We start from the raw sequence: 2,500 nt of genomic DNA on the forward strand, positions 1-2,500 counted from the left end.
TTAACCCAAGTTACGCTGCACCTTAACCCAAGTTACGCTGCACCTTAACCCAAGTTACGCTGCACCTTAACCCAAGTTACGCTGCACCTTAACCCAAGTTACGCTGCACCTTAACCCAAGTTACGCTGCACCTTAACCCAAGTTACGCTGCACCTTAACCCAAGTTACGCTGCACCTTAACCCAAGTTACGCTGCACCTTAACCCAAGTTACGCTGCACCTTAACCTAACTTACGCTGCACCTTAACCTAACTTACGCTGCACCTTAACCTAACTTACGCTGCACCTTAACCTAACTTACGCTGCACCTTAACCTAACTTACGCTGCACCTTAACCTAACTTACGCTGCACCTTAACCTAACTTACGCTGCACCTTAACCTAACTTACGCTGCACCTTAACCTAACTTACGCTGCACCTTAACCTAACTTACACTGCACCTTAACTGTCACATGTAACGTCACAGGAATGTAGCTTTGCCTAACAGCAACCCTCTGAACATAGTTCACTGCTTGGATCCTCTGGTGTCATGTGTATTTCTTGATGCCATGGTGCGTACCCTCACATAAAGGTCTTTCGAGTGTTGCGTACTTTCTACACAGTCCCGCTAACCACTGGAAGGGTGTACCGCTACAGAACGAATATCGCCCTCCCCTCCTGCCCTTCCAAGCTGGTCGGTCAGGCGTTTGTTTGTGAAATGAGCCTTGCAGCTGTTCAGTTGCATTCGGTTGTCGATGCAGTCAGTGTACGTTGTGGTACGGCCTGTGTGGACTGTCCGCTGATGTACGCGTAACCCACACTGATCATCCGTCGTTACGTACTGAGTGACATAATGTGGCACATGCTTGACCGTACACCGGCTGCGCCCTACAATGGCGAATCATAAGGGCCATATGTTGTGCACGATGCTACTTGTCTCGTCTCCCCATTACAGCGAGATTGCACTGTTGTACGCCGTACAGACATGTGGTAGGTAGGTACGGACGAAAGTATTGCATGTTGGCCCCCCCCCCCCCCCCCTCCTCCCTCTGCCGGGAATCAGCGTGAGCCGTCTGTTGATGTAGCGACGAGGGTTTTCCTATTTAATCGTATTGCCCCACACAACATGATAGCACGGTGGACCGCGTTCCACATCTGCGACATGCTACAGAGGCCGGTTGACAGTCGACCGCGCAAGGGACATTGCACACGTGCGCGGACCATCTTCCACGTGTTCTCTCGTGTACATGCCGCAGTGTGTATGTGGGCTGATGTAGCGTGTCGTGACACATAACATGCAGGCATGCCAGAATCGTAGATTTCGCAAATGTAGATTGACGTATACGTTTGCTGCCAAAGATCCGCAAATGAACTGGAAATCAGTTGTTGAGCGGTTGTTCGCGCTGCAGGTGCATCGGTGATAGCGACGATCGGTACATCTATGAACCGGTTGTTTCGGCGGTACCCGCCATGCCCCCGAACCTGAGTTGGCCATGTGGGTATGAAGCGATACGAGGCTGTGGCTTGGCGGGACAGTCCCCGGCCGGTGAGGGGGGGCCGCCCGGCGTGCTGGCCGCGCGCTGCGTGAGCGCACGCACTACAGCCGGCTGGTGGGGGGCGCCCAGTGGCAGGAGCGCCGGCCGACGGGCCCGGCTGGCGTCCCAGCTATGCGCCGGCGCACCCTGCGCGCGGCGCCAGGCGGCCAAAGTGGGTTCTGCCGAGCCCGGTGCGAAGCGCGGTGGACATCTGCAGTGTGCTGGTCCGATTGCGGACTGTGTGCGTTGAGGATGCGCCGCCGCCCGGCACTCGGCGTCGCGACGCCGTCTGCTGCTCGGTCGCCCCCAGCGGTTCTCGCAGGTGGTTTGTATCGCAGCTCTGCGGACGTGTTGGCGCGTGCGCTGTGCTGGGAGAGTTCGCTTCTGCACCCAAGTGGGGCTTTGCCCTTCTGTGGCGCTGGCGTTGGAGCTGCCGGTCACCGTAGGTGGCGCGTGTTGTTTCCCGCCGGCAATGCCACGACAGCACGCTCCCGGGCCTCTGTCGGCAGCGGCAAGCTCAGTTGGGAGCACGGGTGTTCGCACTGAAAGCGTCTACTCGCCCATCTCCGGGCGATTGCGCCTCTCTCGAACCCGACCAAGTACTTAGGACGGCGCTGCGCGCCGCCGGGACCTGAGAGGGTTTCGAGGTGTATCGTGCAGGGGAGCTCAGCCTCCTCCTGTTTGCAGAATAATTGAGCGGACGCTTGCGTGTTCGCGCGGGCCCTCGGGACACACTCCCGGGCGGCCGGCTGCTCAGCTCTCGTTGACGCAGCTCCCTGGTTGATCCTGCCAGTAGTCATATGCTTGTCTCAAAGATTAAGCCATGCATGTCTCAGTACAAGCCGCATTAAGGTGAAACCGCGAATGGCTCATTAAATCAGTTATGGTTCCTTAGATCGTACCCACGTTACTTGGATAACTGTGGTAATTCTAGAGCTAATACATGCAAACAGAGTCCCGACCAGAGATGGAAGGGACGCTTTTATT

The 2,500-nt window shown here is 56.5% G+C and overlaps 1 non-coding gene across 1 annotated transcript in view; it reads left to right on the forward strand.

Annotated features, from left to right (window-relative positions):
* The first annotated feature begins 2,286 nt into the window (after positions 1-2,286).
* The window catches only part of LOC126318260 (small subunit ribosomal RNA), a 1,893-nt gene continuing 1,679 nt past the window's right edge, over positions 2,287-2,500 (forward strand). Inside the window, exon 1 of the ribosomal RNA XR_007557235.1 lies at positions 2,287-2,500. This exon is cut by the window's right edge and continues 1,679 nt beyond it. This is a non-coding gene — a ribosomal RNA (small subunit ribosomal RNA).

The sequence above is a fragment of the Schistocerca gregaria genome, unplaced genomic scaffold (genome assembly GCF_023897955.1).
Source record: "Schistocerca gregaria isolate iqSchGreg1 unplaced genomic scaffold, iqSchGreg1.2 ptg000660l, whole genome shotgun sequence".
Lineage (NCBI taxonomy): Eukaryota > Metazoa > Arthropoda > Insecta > Orthoptera > Acrididae > Schistocerca > Schistocerca gregaria.